The sequence below is a fragment of the Pinus tabuliformis genome, chromosome 2_2 (assembly GCF_031772625.1).
Source record: "Pinus tabuliformis cultivar Carrire ecotype Pingquan chromosome 2_2, CPIR1, whole genome shotgun sequence".
Lineage (NCBI taxonomy): Eukaryota > Viridiplantae > Streptophyta > Pinopsida > Pinales > Pinaceae > Pinus > Pinus tabuliformis.
In genome coordinates, this window is record NC_142300.1 from 1032961927 (window position 1) to 1032983135 (window position 21209).

Genomic DNA, 21209 nt, shown 5'->3' on the forward strand with positions numbered 1-21209 from the left:
TTATGACGCATTATCAAATATTAAAGCAGTTGGCAATCCAAACCTAGTTATTATAAATTGATCTATGAATTCGATAATATTTTCAGAATTAGCTGTCTTGAGAGGAACTTCCTCTACCCATTTAGTAAAATAATCTGTTGCCGTGAGGATGTATCTATGCTGCTTAGAAGAGTGAGGAACGATCTCACCTATTATGTCCAAGCCCCACTGGCTGAATGGTTGCTCGATGTTTACCAGTTGTAGTGGCAGGGACGGCTTCTTTTGTCTTCTAGCAGTAGTTTGGCAGACTTGACATTTCCTCACGTAACTGTGTGAATCTTTGAACAGCGTAGGCCAGTAATATCCTGCACGTAAAATTTTATGTGCAGTAGCATCTCCAGCATAGTGTCCGCCTGCTGGTCCATCATGGAGTTCCTGCAAAACTTTTTCGGCTTCAGTTTTTTCAAGACATCTAAGAAGAACAGAATCATAATTCTTTCTAAAGAGAATATCATTTATGAGCTGATATTGTTTAGCTTTCAATCTCAGAGCTCTTTCCTTAGTGTGATCCAGGTGTGATGGAGCATCCCCGTTATTAAGATAATAAATGATATCAGCATACAATGATTCTGCGTCGTTCAGGCTTACCTCATACATTTGTACCTCTTCAGATGAAATTTCAGGGATTTGCGATGCTCCAGCCAACATTTTGTAGAAGCCTTGACCTCTTACAATGTTTGTTGGTTTTATCTCAAGATCATATTCCTGTAAAGTAGTGATCTAATTCGCTCTTTTCTCGCCCATATCCTTCTGTACTAGAAGATTTCTTACCGCTGGAAACGGTACTATGATCTTAATATGGGTTTTGAGTAAGAAAGGTCTAAAATATTTAACCGCTTTGAAAACAACATAGGCCTGTTTCTCTACGTCTGAATAATTGAGTTCAACACCTTGTAGATTTGAGCTAAAAAACACAAATGGAGCTTCTGTTTTTTCTTGATTTGCTTGGGTTAAAATCGCAACATATGATTTTTCTGAGGCAAATGTGTATAAAACAAAAGATTCTGAAAAATTCGGGGTTGCTAAAGATGGAGCATTAATAATAGCTTGTTTGATCAGGTTGAATGCTTCATGTTCATCTTGACCCCATTTGAAAGTTGAATTCTTTTTAATCATGGTTTGCAAAGGAGACACAATTCTTGAAAAATCTGGGACAAATCTCTTTACAAAATTGATTTGACCAAGGAAAGATTGCATGGCTTTTTTATTATGAGGTACGAATATTTCTGAGATTTCTTTGATTCTGTCAGGATCAATGTGAATACCGGACTTTGACACTATGAATCCTAGAAGTTTTCCTTCACTTAATGCGAAAAAAGATTTCTTCGGGTTAAGTGAAATCCCATACCTTAAACATCGTTGAAAAATTTGCTTTAAATCTCTGAGATGGTCGCTTCGCTTCTTGGAATACACTGTTATATCATCCAAATAAATCACTACAGATTTGTTGACTAAACCCTTAAATGCGATGTCCATGGCTCTTTGAAATGTAGCGCCGGCATTAATCAAACCAAATGGCATCTTCCGATATGCGTATGTGCCCCATTTAGTTCTGAATGTGGTTTTCAACTGATCATTGGGATGCACCAGCACTTGATTATATCCTGAAAATCCGTCCAAGAAAGACATCATTTCTGAGCTTGCTACTGCCTGTAATATCTGTTCCATAGGTGGAAGAGGAAAATTGTCTTTTTGACAGGGTTTGTTAAGATTTCGAAAATCGATACAGATTCTAATATCTCCGTTTTTCTTTCTAACGGGTACCATATTGGAGACCCATTTGGAATGTCTTACGGGGAAAATTATTCTGGATTTTAATAACTTATTTAGCTCAGTCTTTATCTAATTTTCTAAATTGGGGTGGATCTTTCTCAGTTTCTGTTGGACAGGTTTTTCATTGTCAATCATAGGAATAGTGTGTTGAATGATAGAAGTGTTGTATGTCTTCAGCTCATCGTAATTCCAGGCAAAAACATTTTTATATTGTCTCAAAAGACGAATATACTCTAGTTTTTCTTCAGGGGCCAGGCCTATGCCTAGATTAATGTTTTGTGGTTTATCATCGGTTCCTAGGTTTACTAATTCGTAGTTCAGAGTTGAACTGTAGAGCTTTGAATTGGTAGACCTTTTAAACCGATTTTTCAAATCGTACAGGTCTTCTAACTTAACCACCAATTTAGGTATAGCATTATCAGTGCTATTTTGTTGTGTTTGTCGATCGTGATGGTCTTCGTCAATTATCTGATTGGAGTAGGATCCTTTAGAAGTGAGGAAATTTCCAATATCAGGATCGTCGTTGAATACTCTCCAATTTGTAATGTTGTCAGGGATGGATGGTCTAAAGATTAATTCTATTGAGAATCTATCTGGACTAAAATCTTCACAGGGAATAAGCCTAGAGGCTACATTAGCCAAAAGGTCTGCACTCGCGTTTTGGAGTCTCGGGATTGAAGAGATATTAAATGCTATGAAATGCTTAGTCAGATCTTGTACTAAAGATTGATAGTGTTTTAAATGACCTGATAGGCAATGTATAGTGCTACATACCTATTTGACGATAATCTCAGAGTCTCCAAAGACCTAAAGATACTTGACGTTTAACCCGATTGCTTTGTATAGGCCTTGCACCAAGGCCTCATATTCTGTTGGGTTGTTTGTGCAATTGAATTTGAGTCTGCATGTAAGAATGGTCTTGTTTCCTTCTGGACTAATCAGAACGCATCCTGCTCCTGCGCCTTCGTTAGATTTAGAGCCATCGAAATATAATTTCCAAAACAAAGATGTATTTACAGGTTCATCTACAAAACTAACACACTTTGAACTATCAGTTTGGGAAAAATTTTCGACTTGGGACAAAACTGAATTTTCTAAGTAAGGTGATGGGTGAGCATTGAAATTACCGAGAAAAGAATCTACTGAGTAATTGCCTATGATACTGCTGTTATACGATACTGCTTCATTTTCTCCCTCTAATTCCGTTACTATGTACTTCTGGTGTAATTCTCATTCAACCTTTATCTGATTCGGTTTACCGTTATAGGGTAACCACATGTGCGACCAGTCGGTTGCAAAGTATCCGTGGAGTTTCTCGGACCAATCCCTGCTAAGAATTAATCCATAGAATTCTGGGACATCGGCCACTAAAATGTCAATAACCTGACATACCTTTGGGTTAGAAGACAATCTTATGGTTAGTTGATTAATTTCACCAATCACTTCGACTTGAGATCGATCAAGCTGAACTATACACGCTGCGGATTTTTGTGGTTGAACATTTAGCTTAGCACATATTGATCTGGGTAAAATATTTGAAGAAGCACCGGAATCTACCAAACAATTGTGCACATTTTTGTTGAAAACCTCAGAAGTGAGAAGAAACGGGGGAGTGTGAGATCTTGATCTTCCTCCAATTAAGGTGATATCGTTTCGATCAATCTTATTGATCGCGTTAGTTGGAGGTATTCCCATGTTATGGGAAACTTGAGAGAGTATAGTGGCAGGCAAAGGTACAATAGGCACAACATGTAATTCTTTCATCATTATCTTCTGTTGATGCTTCAATTTGCTCAATTCATAAAGGGTTATATTAGCCCTAGTCTTTTTCATGTCATCAACAATATTGTACTCCATTTCATCCGACACTATCAGTGTTTTTGATGGAGTTGTTTGATCTGCTCGGACTGGGCTAGACTGAGTCGCTTTAGTTGTTGCTTTCTTTGTTGTGACTTTATCTTTTGTTGTAGGGCTTGCACCCTTCTACTTAGGGGTAGTTTGGGGAGGATCAAGCTGATTTTTTCTTCATGTGCTAACCGGAAATACTTCTTGATCCTCTTCTTGTGGGAGGATGAAATCCCACATTCCTTGTAATTCCACAACTTCTTCGTCATCGGTTTTCCCTTCAGTGGCACTTTCTTCTTCTTCCTCTTCCTCAGTTTCAGCATTGGAGATGGCATTGGGTGGTTTTGCATCCGTTGAAGGACCTCTTTTAAAAGTTCTGTAGGGATTTTTTAAAGAAGTTTTTGCTACTTGTTTTTTTATGTCAATCATCTCATTAGACATGGTCTTTAATACTTTCTGCAATCCTTCCAAATCGAAAGGGTCTTTTGTTTGTTTCTTCTTGGAGTCTTCCTTGAAGGTGACATTTTTAGACTTTCATTCCTCTATCACGGATCTCTTTTCCAGGGCTATTACGCATTTCTCTACTGCTATCACCTCTGTCATGTTTTCAACTAAAGTTGTTTTATTTGCTCTATCCACGAAGATTGCTATGTTTGATGGTAAAGCAGTAATATACCATTCACATCGTACTTCTTCGCTGGGTTGGGAAGCAGTAGGAATTTTGTTGAGAATTTTATTGAACCGTAAATCGAAATCTTTGATAGGTTCTTTAGCTTGGGCCTTAAGATTGGATAGGTCATTGATTAAGGTTGTTGTTGATCTGTCATCACCAAACTTGATAAGGAATTGATTGTGGAAGATATCCCAACTTGTGATAGACCCGAAAGGTAATGAAAAATACCATGACCCGACTGTTCCTTGCAGAGTGTAGGGGAAAAGCCGAACAACAACATCTTCATTAGTAACTCCGTTGAGATTGATAGAAAACATGAAATTGTTTATGTGTTCTTCTGCTAGCATGCCTGCTTCTGGATTGAATTTAGGCAGCCATTTCTCAGGATGGGCTGGTATTGGGCTCAAGGGTGCAGGCATCAAGACTACCCCAGGGTTGTTCCATGGAGATTGGGACATCATTGAGCTACTAGTAGAGAAAAGTGCAGGAGATGATCTCTGCGGTTGGGAAAATGAGGATACTATGATCGTGGATGATTGAAGAGGGATTGTGGTAGACGAATGAATGATGGTTTGGAATGGAGGTGTGGATGGTTGACTTCACAGTGAGGTAGTTGAAATGGGTGATGTAGACGAAAGAATCTCACTGTCAGACTCTTGTGGTGATTTCCTCACTCTTTTCCTAGTGGGAAGAGGCAACTCAATCGGCTGGATGCCAAATTTTTCACTTTTCAATCTGGTTAGGGGATGAGCAGGATTGTACTGCGAAGTCACACTGCTTTGAGATTTATCAGACCTCTGAGGAGAAATGGAAAATCCCTGAAGTTTGTCAATCAGAGATTCGACTTCAGGAGGTTTAATGGTAAATTGGTCTGAAATATCAAGGTGTGCAGCAGCGATTGATACTCGAGCGACTTTCGACTCTGGATTTAAATATACTGGAGAAGTTGGGGGAGATGATAAGGATGATTTACTCTCAGAATGGTATTTAGATTTTGATTTAAGTGCCATTCATAGTTCAGGCCCTCCTTCTAGCGCCAAATATGTTGAAGCCCTAAAAATCGGGTCGACAACAAGGGGGATACCCACCCGGTCCGGACCTTGGTTGGCAGCTCCTTATCCATTTGGTATAGCGGGTCCGACTGGGGATAATGGGACCAGTTTCCCAATCTAAGGGTGTGTGTGTGCATAGTTGGATGATGTTGATCTAGAAGTTCTAATCTAAGCTACTTTAGTCTAATTCTATGATATTGTAATCTAATGAAAATAGCACATCTAATCTATGCTAACCCAGGATGTATTTCTTCTATTATGCGATCTAAAGAGATTTCAGACAATAATTGGTAATAAAAATCATTCAGCTATCATAAGAATAGAAATCAATTAAGATGAACCAATTTGCATAAAAAGTTGCAAAATAGTTGTGAACAACATATCGCATAATAAGTTATTCATATATCAAACATAAATAAATGACTCCACCGTACAAAAGTGCCAAATGGTAACTCACACATTCATGCAATAACATATAAACAACTAAAAACTGTATATCACTTCAAGAATATAAGCAGAAATGGCCAAGAGATAAAAGAACCATTTATGACTGGTCCTACTCATAAGCTTCAAGTAATAATGATTTATCTCTCCTTGTTCTGATATCTACCAAGAGTACATAAGTGCAACATTAGTAGCAGATATCAAATGAAAAAATTAATAAACCTTGATCCATTCATTCATCAAAACCTCCTCCGAGGGTGCAGAAGTGCATGTTCTGAGGACAAGTTTTTTGACAAATTTCTGGACCCTTCTCCAAATGCATGAGAAGGGTTTAAATACTGCTAACTAAATAACTTAATTACATAAATTTCGGATACGGTTTAAAATGACCGCCCTTTATCTAAGCAAACTTATTTCTAAAAATTGAATCTAATCTCTAACTATTTCTGCATTTGCTCCTTAGTGCTGTGAGCATGCAACATTTGCCTGGGAAGAGTCGGATGGTCGCCTTCTGCTTTTGTTTGAGCTACGAAAAGGTAAGCGCTGGCACCTCTTTTTAGTAAACTAGAAGATATTTTTGGGAATCATCTTCTGGTTGGGCAAATTTACTGCGTGTATGCTTGGTAACAAACCAGATTCTTCTTCAACTGCCTCTGCTTTTGCTATCTCGGCTTCCAGACTCGTGGATGACTAAGCAAGTTAGGAATTTTGCTTTTTGAACAATTTTCTTAGCGATGCGCGATTAGCGCTAGGAGCTAATCGCGCATCAAAAACTGCCTCCGTTCTTTGATCTGGGCCTTTCTGGTGCGTTTTCCGCCTTTAGCGCTTTTTCCTTTACCGGGCATGAGCTTCAGAATTTTGTAAACATGCTGCTTTTGTGAGTTTCTTGAACTTGAGTGTCGAATCGCCTAATGATATCAGTATCTGTTCAGTAACACTCTGAAATTTGTGTTCCTGTTGCATGCGACATCCGTGTATGAGGGCATCTCTTTTCTGTTCTCCGAGCATTGACGCTTTCCCTTTTTCTTTAGATGTTTCCTGCACATAGCTTCATGTTGTTCCCTATTTTTTATTCCTGCAGTTCACACAAAGGAAAAGAGTAATGATAGTAAATTTTGACACGAAAGCTTTGAGCTCTATGAATGTATAAAATCATGACAGCCACAGTGAACTGACTCTTTGAAAAACAAAAAACTGTCCTTCATGAATACTTTGGCGTACATTCATTAATCTTCTTTAAGCCGTGCGCTCAATTTTTGGTTTAGGGACAACGTTTCTTGGGTGTTGAGCCGAGGAAAATTTGCGATGGGTGATTTCTGCAACTCGCAGATCACAGATCACAGTTATCACAGATCGCATTGATCACAAATCACAGTTATCGCAACATCGCGGTTATCGCAGTATCGCGGCATCGCAGATCGCAGATTGCTGCAATTTGTGAAGTTATTCATGTGCTGTTTATGCGATGTTGCGATATGCGATATCACATATCATCCATCAGAGATTTTCTTAAGATTATTCATTTATGGGTGCTTCTCAATGTATGCGATGTGATGAATTTCACGACGCTTCTTCGCAGTTGTTTTAATGTGCTCATAAAGGAATGCTTGACTCTTCTCCGTGCGATGCATTTTTTATTTTTTTTTAGGAGTATAATATAAAAAATTTTATAAAATCTTTTTGGATTTTTTTACTAAGGGTCCCCACTTCTTTAGCGTTATTGCTAATGCTAAAGAAGAAGGGGGGTTGTTGGTGGTCACAACAGTTCCATAGGCTCAACCTGGTTTTGGTCAATTTCAAGCTTACCAAGGTCCTAGTAAACAAGGCTTTGTAGGTTATGGAAAACCACACATTCAACCTGGTTAGCAACAACCACCTTATGCTAGTTTTTCTCAACAAAAACCATACCAAGGTCACCAAATGTAGATGCCCTATGTCAGTATGCAAAGACCTATTTCTCAGGAAATTCCATCATATCTTGGGTATGCTCAACCTGACTTGAATCAACAGTTGCTATTTGTAGCAACTTTAGAATTACCATATTTAAATCGGCTCACTAATGATCCAATCTTATATGCACCTTGGTGGCTGATAATTCTGCATAAGTTACCATTTGACATTCTGAAATTTAATGGAAATCCTAGAGAAGACCCATCAAATCATGTCATGACCTTTCATTTGTGGTGTTCATCAAACTCCTTAAATGATGATTCAATTAGACTTCATCTTTTCCAAAGAACACTTACTGGTCCAACTGCTAAATGGTACATTGAGTTACCAAGAGCTTCTTTCGATAATTTCACCACTTTAGCCACTACATTTTTTACCCACTTCCAGTTACCCATCAGATATGAGACTTGTCACACGGAATCTGTCAAGGGTGCGGACACGACTGACCTTCCTAGAAGTCTAAGACATTCTAATGACAAACAAGACAAAATGGAGTGATCTTTCTCTAAATACACCTTTTACAACATGAAAACTACAAGTGTTTAGGCTTACCTTATTCCAAAACGCTGTTGTTGAAGTCCGTTCTTGACGATCCGGATGAGCTCCTCCTTCAAGTCAATTCCTGCAACCACAAACAATCAAACAATTACCAAGCACTTGCATTTCATATAATAAAACATATATTCAACATGCAGACCAAGGAACACATGAAATAACTCATTAACACAAGCTATTGAGAAAAATAAACCAGTTTGTATTAATAACGAAACAAAGAAACTCTTACAACCTGGCCTTGGTGTTGTGCAAGTTCCTCCCAGGGTCCATCAAGGGTTTTCCTCTACTTTGACAAAGCTCACCCTCTCCCAAGTAGAATCAAGTGAAGACAATCTCTCCTCACAAAGGCTCTAATGGAAGACCTAAATCCTGCAGCATTTACCCAAAGAAAATGTATAGCTCCAACCTCCTCTCCTTCTGGCTCAATGCCTTTATTTATAGTGCTGTAAAGAGGTTATTCAGGTCCACTATCAATGGGATCATCCCCCTCTTTCGGTGGGATAGCTCCCTTATTGATGGGATAAGTTCCCCCTTAATAGAGATACATGAACCAACTGGAGGCGCATCCATTTCATCAAACCGACCTCTAGAATGTTCTAGAAGTAACCACAAGTAACTTTTTCAAGATAAAACTCACGCATTTTGCCTTTTACAGAGGGACGCACCTGTCCCTTAACATACAGAGCGTCCATGGATGCATATTTTGTGAACAAGGTCAGCGTCCCCGCAGGTAAGGCTAGAGAGAACCTGCGACCCCAGAGATAAACATAGTTTTTACAAGACTTTCTCTCTTCTTTGAGTTTGAGATGGATAACAGAGGCATGAGACTTGCCTAAGAGGGTAGCATGACTGTTGATTTGAGTCATACTAACTGTAAGTAGTCAAGGTGACATTTTTTAGTGTAACAGATTGCCCCCTAAAGTGCGAAGCCTGGAATAGAATAGGGTTTTGTAATTCTAGGAAGGGTGAAGCGCTTTATCATTTCAAGGATTGCCTTGTGGATGGCCTGGTTGGAACCTGCAATTTTCAACACAAAATACATGGATAAGATTATATCATCACTGAGGTAGGCATTCCCATACTCAGATTCAAAACTTTAACTAATGGACTAACTATGCTGATACAGGAATGATCTTGCAGTACATCATTTTTATAGACTTTTGTAGACACAGTATGGACGCAGCCATCTGTTTATGATTAGTCTACATAGATAATGAATACAAAACTCCTCGCAGCCTGGATGGTAGAAACTAGATCCAGGGTCTTCACTTCTACTTCCCGAATTGGTACGATTCTAGCCATGTGATTAAATGATTCGATGTCGAACATGGTAGAAACCACTTGATTACCAGTCAATGATGTAAACTGTTAACAAGCGTGAGAGAAACCACCAGTAATGTCAATGGTTCTCAAAGTACTAAGCACAACCCGTGAAATGTGAATAGATGTTTTGATGTCGAACACTTCACGGAATCCTCTGATCGAAAGTCAATGATGTAAACTGACGTCAAAGGCGAGAAACCTGCCATTGATGTATGCAGACTTCAAGGTACTGTCGATTCCTAAGTCATCTTTCTAGATAATGTGTCGATGTCGATAGAAAGCGACCCGTTGCAGGCAAGCCCGCAACACGAAATCATTGTTCAAGTTGAAGAAATGTTGCTGTAAGGACTGACTCAGGGATGGTCAAATGGATGACAAGTCTTTTGCAGATGAAAGTTTTTGCTTGCAGACCTCTTGAACACATAACGACACGACAGATGGCTTGGTGACGAATAACTCAAAGTTAATCCCCGAAACCCGGTTAAAGACTTTCAAAGTGATTTGGTCAACTGTGAGGTAAAAGATTTCCCAACCCAGGTGAATGAAAAGTGTCGTGTTCAAGAGTGGTAATAAAGTTTCTTCTGAGACAAAAGGTGACAAACAGGTTCATTCTTCTCTCTTTTCCCCCACCATTTCTGGCAAGTACCTCTTTATTTTTAACAAGCTTGAGGAGGATAACATATGCTTGATTATAAGCTCATCCTTCGGACGAGTCCAACCTAGTTTAAATTCGAACCCTAGGAAGGAGTGGTTCGTTCCTGTTTGTAATTGAACAGGTCCTCTACTGTAAAAGTTTAACGAGCCCAGTATAGGAGAAACTCGGCGTTTTTCAATTTTAGAGAGTCTGAAAAAACTAAAGGAGACTCCACGTTGAACTTTTTCGTATATTTGTGTCCCTCAAGCCCGAAAAAGTATAAAATAATACCTGGGGGAACCGCTTGATCTTGCGACCAAGGAGTACTTTCATAATAGTGTCGTTAACCTGAAAAGTAAAAAGCGATCAAGGACACGTCGTTTTATTTCCTTATCGAGTTCGAAACGACAAAAACCCGGCAATCTTTTCCTGATTTTGCGGTCAGAAAAGAGCTAAAAGGGGACCGTCTTTTAATTCCGTTTTAACGAGTGAAAAAGAAACACTCGGCGATCTTTTCATGTTTTAGGAGTCAGAAAAGGGCTTAAAAGATGACTCTGATATTTTTGTTTGTGAAAAATTACAATTTCCCTCGAAATCCCTTTGTCCTGCACAAAAGCAACACATTACTCATACCTGTTTAAAATAGGCAAAAATACATTCAAAAACATCTTTTCATGGTAAAAAATGAACTAATTCATCAAAAAAACCTATAAAAAGACCTTTTACCATGTCATTTTTACCGTTTCACTGTTGAGGTTGAAAAAGGAGCTTTTGACAAGAAACTTCCCGTGGTCGCTGCGGAAAATCTGACCGTCGGAATCGAACGCCGTCTCATCCAGGTATTTTACACATCCTACTCTGCATTTCTATCCGTTTAGAATCAATTTTTAGGTCTTAGTTTCATTTTTTGGGGGGTTTTGGTTTTGGAATGCGCCTCTCGGCGGACGCAGGTGCCCTTCGGGTGACCTGCGTCCCCCGACTTTTTCTCATACGGGAAAACAGTCGGAAGACGCAGCCCGCCTTCAGGCCAGCTGCGTCCGGGCGCCCTGTGCTACAAAGCCGGGGTGCGTCCTCCGAGAAACGCGCATTTCAAAACCCCAACTCTCTCAAAAAACCACCAAAAATTCCCAAATCAATTTCTAATTGCTATTTTTGATATGCAGGGCATTAATCATGTTAGACTGGAGAGAAAGAGAGCATGTAGAGGAAGATGAAGCTGCAATAAATCATCAACCTTCCCTGGATGCCCTAAGAGCATGCGGATTATACAAATATTGGACCATACCGGGCATGAGGGGCCAGGTAAGATTCTTGGAATGGCTGGTTGAGCGATGGAACGTACAAGAACAATGCTTTTACATAGGAGGGCACCAGCTCGAGATAGAGCCCTCGGATGTATACTTTCTCACTGGCTTGCCAAACAGAGGTGAGCAACTCAGTCTTGCGGGGACTAGGCCGGGTGGCCAATCCCTTGATAGTCTCCGCGAGAATTGGTGCACACCTGGGGCTCACCATTCAAAAGGCATAGAGATAAAACACATCACTCTACCGGAACTTAAAGTCATAGCGTTCACGGTTACCAGAATTTGCGGCGCGGCCGCTTTACACATTGCTTCCGGATCCCAAATGCGGATGGCAATTGACTGTTACCAAGGCACCATTTTCAACTGGTGTGAAGCTGTGTCGGCTCATATGAAGAGCCAACTGACCAAGGCAAAGAACGGACGACTAAAGACTTTTGGATATGGGCCTATAGTCGTGAGCTTTGCCTTGGAGAGAATTCCAATGCTGATCCCTCAGCAACTCACTATTGATATCTTGGGTCCTCAGCAGCCAAAGCTGATACGATGGGTTGCGGTGATGGCCCGGCATCCTGACGAGGGCGCGACAGTAGTTCGATTCTCAGATAGTTATTTTGACTGGTTAGAGGGCCAGCTTTTTGTGATACAGGACTTTCCGTATGCCGGAATGGATTTCAGAGGTGATCCGGACATGGTTCTTCCACAGGGAGAACAATGGGACGACAGAGGTACTTTTTATTTTCACAAGTTTTCTAGTTATGTATTTTTTGTATTTTTTATATATATCGTCTCAAAACTAATAGTAAACTTTTTCAAAATGCAGATGTTGGTCCACAGCGTCCAGCCAACCTCCGGCCTTATGATAGACTACATCCAGCTGCACCGGTACCGGCCCCACAGGACGCGACAGCAGAAGTACTAGCTGAGTTGGAGCATGATCTAGAGCGTCTCACGGCAGATATACCTGAGACTACTATGGACGACATTCCTATCAGGCTTCAGCGTTTCGTAGTCGCGGTCCCTGGACCGTTTAGGAGATTTTTGCGTAAGGTAGCCCGCGCAGTGGTGTCGTACAGAGAGCACCACCAGTGATTGACTAGTCACTTTTGTAGTCACATGTGACATTTTTGACTTTTTGTACTATCATTTTGCCGATCATAAGGTGTTTTAAACCTATGATCGAAGACGATGTATATATTTTTTGACACACTTCTATCTATATATATCACTATTACCGGCTTATCTTGTTTAACATATGTGATGAAATGTTTTTAAATTTACTTGCATGATTATCGTAAATGTCTGTCCAACATTCGAGAAGCAATTGCATCTGCTAATGTATTCAAAGACCTTGGAATATGTTGATATTCAATGTAATCAAATTCACGTTCCAAGAGACGCACTCTCAAAAACAACCTTAATAACACAGGATTTCTAATGGCATAAACTCTATTAAGCTGTAATACAACAAGTTCAGAATCTAACCTCACTATCAAACGTCGAATTCCAAATGAAATAGATTCGGATAATAATTCAACCACTGCACTGTATTCTGCAATGTTATTCGTTGTTTGACCGAGGCTTACCCCATGCATAGAAACTAACTCGTCAGAGGGCGAATAGATAACCCAAGCTGCGGAAGAGATATTCCGTGTACTACGACAAGCACCATCAGCAAATCCAATGTATGTTTGGAGAGGCGTCGACATCTACAATATCAAGAGTAAAACCAAGATAAGCCAGAATAATGACGAAAAACCACACTCGCTAAGCTAAGCACACTGACTAAACTAACACACTTGCTAGCTAGAAAGAAAATCTAACCTATCTAAAAATTTCTCCATATCCATCATTTTAAGCATAATACCTCTTTAGGTAAAGTCCATTTCTGGGTTTACCCAAAGAGTCCCCATCAAAATCAACTAACTCATAAGCCCCTTTTGCTAGCTTTCGCTTTACAATGTAGGGCCCATGCCACATGGGAACGAATTTTCCGGCACCTAGCTTATCGTTAGCTTGATCATATAATAGTACTAGGTCTCCTTCCGAAAAACTTCGAGGGGTTACATTTTTATCGTACTGAGCTTTCATTCGTTTCGCGTGAGTCTCGATAGCTAAAGTAGCGTCACGTCGAGTCTCATCTAATTTAGCCAAGTATAATAACCGTTTCTCCTCTTCGGAAGTAGCTGGAAGTAATTCGACAGCCATTTGAAGTGATGGGATTTCGCATTCAATAGGTAACACAGCTTCTAAGCCATAAACTAGCTGGAAAGGGGTGAAACCTGTTGAATTTTTCACTGAAGTTCGATATGCCCATAGCGCCGAAAATAACATGTTATGCCAATTCGTTCGATGGATACCAATGATCCGTCGAATCATGATGACTAGAACTTTGTTGATTGACTCAACCAAACCGTTGGCTTGCGGATAATAAGGAGTAGAGCTATCGTGGCGCAAACCAAGCTGGCTTGTAAGCTCAGTCATCATGACGTTTCGAAAATGGCTCCCATGGTCAGTAATGATTGCTTGTGGGACACCAAACCTAGTTATGATATGATTGAATACGAAAACTGCAGCTGTCTTGCCGCTTGCGTCGAATGTAGGCATCGCCTCGGCCCATTTTGTAAAATAATCAACCGCGAGGATGATATACGCATGCCCCCGGCCGAGTGAGGGTTACAAGTAATAAAGTCAATGCCCCATTTGGCGAATGGACCAGCGGCAATTATAGGGTGGAGAGGAGCAGGTGGAGCGCGCATCTTTCGATCAAACACTTGACAGTTGTGGCATGTTCTGACAGCAAGGATACAATCTTTAAACATAGACGGCCAGAAATAGCCAGCGCGCAACACCTTCTGAGCTGTGGCATACCCAGACATATGACCGCCACATGCTCCAGAGTGACAATCATTCAAAACTCTCTCAGCCTCTTCGTGAGTTAAACAACGTCGAAAAACTAAGTCTGCCCCCCGGCGATAAAGTGTATCTCCAATAATTCTGTATTGCTGGGATCGAAACCGAATTTTTCGACGGTCTTCCTTGGAAGCTTCAGGCCGAAAGGTTTGGGTTTGGAGATAGATGATTATATCCCCATACCACGGATCTAAAGTGCTAATAAGAAACAAAGATTCGTCCACAATGGACTCCTCTGCCACAGTCTCTGTGTCAGCACTCGGGAAATCACACATCAATTCCGCAAAAACTAAAGATTTCTTAGACTTGGACTTCTCGAACTCCAAGTCGAACTCTTGCAGGATAACAATCCATTTAGAGTACTTGCCCCCTAGCAGTTGTTTTGTCAAAATATAAATCATAGGGTTGCAATCCGAAATAACTGTAGTCTTGCGGAGAAGAATGTAGTGACGAAAACGCTGGACAGCTTGAACGGCTGCCAGGGCCAATTTCTCCACATGCGAATATTTTAACTCAGTGGGATTTAAGGTTCTACTAAGATAATATATCACATGCTCTGCTTTGAATTCATCTTCTTGAACTAACACCATTCCAATGGTGGAATGCGAAGCTGCGAGGTATAAGAAGTAGTCCTGGTTGTAGTTGGGAGGATGCAATAACGGTGCATGGGTCAACGCGTGTTTCAGTGCATCAAAAGATTGTTGGGCAATCTCGTCCCAAAAGAATTGTGCGTTCTGTTTCAACAACCGTGTAAAACCTTTAGTGACCTCGGCGTAGTTTGGGATGAATCGGCGTAAAAAGTTCGCTTTCCCTTGCAAACTTTGGAGTTGGCGCAAACTCGAAGGAGGAGGCAATTTGATGATAGCCTCGACTTTCGAGGGATCGACGCGAATGCCGGCTTTTGAAACAACAAATCCCAGCAATCGACCTGTTTCTATACAGAAAACACACTTGTGGGGATTCAACCGAATTCGATAATGCCTACACCTCATAAAGATTGCTCGTAGGTGGACAAGGTGATCAGCTCGTTGTAAAGAATGAGCAGGCAAATCATCGAGATAGGGTTGCACAATGTGCTTGATGTCATGAAATGCATAAGACATCGCCCGTTGAAAAGTAGCGCCGGCATTCTTAAGCCAAAAGGTAATTTGCAATAAGCAAATGTCCCCCATGGACAAATGAATGCCGTTTTTGGTTGATCGGCAGGTAGAATATTGATTTGATTATAGCCTGAGAAACCATCCATGAAGGAAAACATCTCACTTCCGGCACAATCATCAATGATTTGATCGATATAAGGCGTAGGATAGTTGTCTTTTGGACAAGCTCGATTGATATCCCTATAGTCGATACAGATTCTTATTGTTCCTTGTTTTTTATTGACGGGAACAATATTCGATACCCAATCCGTTAACGGGATCGGATAAATGAAACCTGCTTTCAACAGCTTTTCGACTTCTGCTTTAATCGCAGCCGCTTTTCGAGGGTGAATCTGACGCAACCGTTGCCGAATGGGTTTAGCATCCGGGTAGGTTTTGATTTCATGAACAACAATGGCAGGATCAATTCCTGGCATTTCCTCGTAAGACCAGGCAAACACGTCGCGGAATTCTTGGAATAGGGCCTTGTAAGTTTGGATTTCTTCTTTAGTACATGCGGCACCTATATGAATGTTCTCCTCGATTCCGGGCTTCACTGAAATATCAATGGGAAGAGTACGAGAAATATTCCCTAAATTCAGCTCTGAATCAGAATGTTTCGTTGGATCCTGAGCGTCTTTGACATATTCAGCGGTAAAGATAGATGAAAAATCGTTTTCAAATGCATCATCCTTAGGTAAAAACGAAGATCTGTGATGGAGATCTTCCCATGGTAGATCATCTACACTTAGGATTTCGCGAAGTTGTTCGTCAGATGACACTTCTTCGGGAAACGTTATCCGTTCTAAGGGTGAGGTGAAAAGTGACTCTTCACTGACCACATTCATTTGGTCTATTTCGGTTGAATGAAAGTCGGTAAAAGACATAAGAGCTTCATAAGCAATCTCATACGGACTCAACGGCATAACATCACCGAGTGAGTCTAGCTCAGAGTCAGATGGAACATACCAAGGATCATCATAAATAATGTTTTCTGACGTGATCATATGAATTGTTGCAAACGAAGGGTCTGCATTGAGTGGAGGGAGAGGAAAAGTTCCCAGTAAACCGGAATCCTTAACTAAACCTACACCAATGTCCCTATAAGGGATTGTCGTTTTGCCAACATGCTGGATAGTTTCTAAAGAGGTTGGGTCGGATGAAAAGTATGTCAGCTGATCAATAGTCACGATCTTACCGTTATGTGGAAACTTAATGACTCTGAAGACCGATGACACGACCGCTGTCATAGCATATGACCAACTTCGACCCAAAAGAAGGTTGTAGTCTAGAGGGGCATCAACCACTTCCACATCCAGACTAACGGTTTTACCTTCGACCCCTATAGGCAATTCTTGTAGAATACCAAACGGACGGAACCCACGGCCATCAAAGGCCTTAAGGATGGTGGGGGATTGGTTCAACGAAGGAGAACCAAGCGATCTCCAACATTGAATCGACATAATACACGTAGAAGCTCCCTCATCAATCACAGTCCGATGAATAGGCCTGTTTTTGACTATCACTGGAATTTGGAAAGCCATTTGATGGGGGAGACGCGGTGTACTACTTTCTAGATCAAAGATCATTAGGTTCGGGTCCTGAACATCGACAGCTCCAATAGCCGACAAAAGCAATTTTCGTTGCGCTGGACATGATTGCAGCACTTCGAGTGCCGACATTGCTGAAGGTGAAACAGCTAAGTCTTCAACAATGTTGTAATTCTTGGCTGCTCTCGCATGTGGATTGAAAGCAGACCTTCGAAGTACACCCTTGGCGGGCGGCTTAATCACTAAGTCTAGGTTAGGTTTTTCGATCTGTAGTGGATCGGAACCAGGAGCCGAGGTTGATGGGTTAGAGTGAGAAGATTCTGCTTCCTTACCATCAACAGGAGCCTTACTACCATAATCTTGCGATCGAGTCGCAATCCTGACATGAGACATCATCAAAATGGGTTCTTCACTGGCATTCGAAGAAGAACCTATCATCTTATTCTCCTGCTCTGGAAATGGATTTTTTAACACAGCAGGAGTGGGAGAACCTTTGACTATTTTCACTACCTCGGCCCGATGAGGGCAGTCTCGCGTAAAATGATCTTCTTCACAAATAAGACAAGGATATCGAGGCTTGCGTTTTTCGTCATTGGTTTCCGACTTTTCCGTTTTCTCCTTTGGAGCCTTGTCTGCTTTAGCCTTCTTCTTTCCTTTCTTCTTTCCACCGTTTTTTGATTTGGCCGTAGATGACTCTACAGCGTGAATGTCGGCGGTAAGTTCAGGAGGAGAAGACTCTCCTGTCGGAGAATCAGGCAAAGTGATAATTGGAGTATTGGAGGTCTTGGAAGACTTCTTCTTACTCTTCGTAGTCACGATACCAATCATACCATCAGCGGCATGAGATCCCGAAGGAGCAGCAGCGATTTGGTTTGACTTTGGAAGATCCGGAATTTTCTCGTGTAACGTACCCGACTGAGTGTAAACTAAGTCAAGGTATTGTGCCTGAGCAATGACTTGCTCCTCAGTAACTACTCCGGCCTTAGCGACATCTTCAGTAATTCTTGGTAATAATGATTTGACAAACCATTCAGCTAAGATTTGGTCCGGGATAAAAACTTTCACTAATCTCCTTCGACGTCTCCACTCATGAATGTGATCAGAAATGTACGTGGATGTCGATTGTTTTAGCGAAGTTAATAATTCTGTACTGTTACACTAAAAAATGTCACCTTGACTACTTACAGTTAGTATGGCTCAAATCAACAGTCATGCTACCCTCTTAGGCAAGTCTCATGCCTCTGTCATCCATCTCAAACTCAAAGGAGAGAGAAAGTCTTGTAAAAACTATGTTTATCTCTGGGGTCGCAGGTTCTCTCTCCTTACCTGCGGGGACGCTGACCATGTTCACAAAATCTGCGTCCATGGACGCTCTGTATGTTAAGGGACAGGTGCGTCCCTCTGTAAAAGGCAAAATGCGCGAGTTTTATCTTGAAAAAGTTACTTGTGGTTACTTCTAGAACATTCTAGAGGTCGGTTTGATGAAATGGATGCGCCTCCAGTTGGTTCATGTATCTCTATTAAGGGGGAACTTATCCCATCAATAAGGGAGCTATCCCACCCATAGAGGGGGATGATCCCATTGATAGTGGACCTGAATAACCTCTTTACAGCACTATAAATAAAGGCATTGAGCCAGAAGGAGGAGAGGTTGGAGCTATACATTTTCTTTGGGTAAATGCTGCAGGATTTAGGTCTTCCATTAGAGCCTTTGTGAGGAGAGATTGTCTTCACTTGATTCTACTTGGGAGAGGGTGAGCTTTGTCAAAGTAGAGGAAAACCCTTGATGGACCCTGGGAGGAACTTGCACAACACCAAGGCCAGGTTGTAAGAGTTTCTTTGTTTCGTTATTAATACAAACTGGTTTATTTTTCTCAATAGCTTATGTTAATGAGTTATTTCATGTGTTCCTTGGTCTGCATGTTGAATATATGTTTTATTATATGAAATGCAAGTGCTTGGTAATTGTTTGATTGTTTGTGGTTGCAGGAATTGACTTGAAGGAGGAGCTCATCCGGATCGTCAAGAACGGACTTCAACAACAGCGTTTTGGAATAAGGTAAGCCTAAACACTTGTAGTTTTCATGTTGTAAAAGGTGTATTTAGAGAAAGATCACTCCATTTTGTCTTGTTTGTCATTAGAATGTCTTAGACTTCTAGGAAGGTCAGTCGTGTCTGCACCCCTGACAGTTTCCGTGTGACAAATTGGCGACTCCACTGGGGAATCCATTAATGAGAGAGTCTTTTCCTTTATATGAACTTTGCTTTGAGAAAATCATTTTTATTTTCTGGTTTTTGACTGTGAGAATTAGTATTTGGGTGGCTTAGCTTTAGATTTAGTTGGCTTTAGTTTTTCTTCCTTTTTCCAGAAGGACGCAGTCTCTGTGTGCTGCACAGTGCGTCCTTGGACGCGCTGTTGTCGACTGCACAGTGCGGGGCCGCACCTGTGACAACAGGTGGCCTGCGTCTTCCTGTAAAAGTTAAGAAAATTCCATTTTTGCTTTAAATTACTTTTAGATTTTGTTTTTCCTTAGTATTTTCTGCCCAGATCCTTTAGTACCCTGTCAAGAATTCTCACCTGAACTAGTTTTGTGAGCTTTGAGTGTTTTAGTGGTTTTCAACGAAGTTTAGACCTAGGGTTTGATTTTTGGAAAGGCTTTGTAGTAACTTTGAGCTTAGAAAGTTGTCCAGCCTTAGATATCTCTGGTTAGTCAACCTTCTTAGAAGTTGAGCCTGTCGTAAAGTCTCCTTGTTTGAGCAACTTGTCATTTGAGTTGTTTTGGGTCAAATTTCGCTTTGCTTGTTTTTAAAGTATTGATTTCCATTTTCAAAAAGGACAAAAAGATTAGAATTTTGTTTTGACTAGTTTTTGGTTCTGCAATAAGCTAGTCCTTGATTCGTTCATGATCAAGTAAAACACCTTAGAAATAATCATTGTTAGTTTTGGCCTCGTTAAAGATTGCTTAGAGTAAATTTGCTTTTAGTTTGCTTATGAGTGCATTTTCATAGATTTTAAGAGTTGTTAAGATTGATTTTTGGTTATATTAGATTACTTGCTTGCTTTAATAAAAAATACAAAAACATCTTCTTAAAAAGTCTTGTTTCAAGTAGCCTTTTGTTTTCAAAAGAAGAAAGAGTTTTTCGTGTATATGTAAAGAGAAGTTATGTTTTTATGCTTGGAAAAGAAAAATGAATTGTTTCTTTGATTGTCTTCAATTAAGAAGTTGCTTTTATAAAGATTGCATTCTCTCAACTTTTTAGTTAAGCAATTCATCGAAAAAGTAAAGTAGTGGATAAATCATTTTAGGTGCATTTTGTAGTGGTTTCGAGTCGAGTCAACACACCACTAGTTTCACTTCCATCACCTTTTTGACTTAAGAAACAACCTTAAAAGTAACGCTTAAATTAAAATCAATCTAGTAATCTTTATTTTTCTAGGGCTCTAAAGCACCAACATAGCTTAGGCTAGGGTCTTGGAGTAGGTGAGTACTTAACTCTCCAAGACTACAAAACCAAACAGATAGTCTATCTTGAGTAGAACAAATCCAATTGTTTCAGTTACATTCTGGGAAAGCTCCTCTTAAAGGAGAAACACGAGCTCGTGTCCGAACCAGTGAGGGGATCATTCCTCCCTCGTTGGGAATGACGCCAGACAGTACGTATTACAAACGGTAAACCTCGGATTAACCATTGTCGAGGAGCCAGGGGTCACTTATCGGTAAACCTTGGATTGTTGTCAAGGAGCCGGTAAGGGGATTGGAGCTTGCTACTCTGCCCTTGCGTGCTGTTGGAGTTTAGACTGTTCCCCCAGGTGTAATTGTTGTGATTGGTAACCTTAGTGGCCATAATATCTAGGATTCTACCCAAGGTGACGGTGGAGGGAAGGTCCCACTGTACCTGGAGCAGACGTCGGTTATACTCACTTGGATTTTCTGGGGGGTTCGCTTCACTTCGAGACGGTTAACGTGGAGGAACTTGGTCCAGTCTATTCATTAAGCAGGTTGCCGGGGTAACTGTT